A 297-nucleotide genomic window follows, 5' to 3' on the forward strand; every position below is an offset into this window, starting at 1 on the left:
GGGGTGGGGAGTTTATCACGGCGTTCGGAATTCAGATGAAGGTAGCTTATATATAGTGGAACCAGAAAACCATATATTCAAAAGTATGCTGAGTTGGGACTAAACGAAAGATTCTTTTCTTTAGTTTCAAAACTAAGGAGTTTAATTGTCAATCCCAACCCAACGGTCTTGTTAGGCCGATGGCCATTAAGGATGGCAGCTCAAGATGGTGTCAGGGTGGCGTCCCAGCTCCAAGGGGAGAGGGCAGCTAGGGGGACGGGGGAGGAGACAAGGGGTATTTTTATTTTTTTTGGGGGG

Source organism: Macadamia integrifolia, chromosome 14, assembly GCF_013358625.1.
Source record: "Macadamia integrifolia cultivar HAES 741 chromosome 14, SCU_Mint_v3, whole genome shotgun sequence".
Taxonomy (NCBI): Eukaryota; Viridiplantae; Streptophyta; class Magnoliopsida; order Proteales; family Proteaceae; genus Macadamia; species Macadamia integrifolia.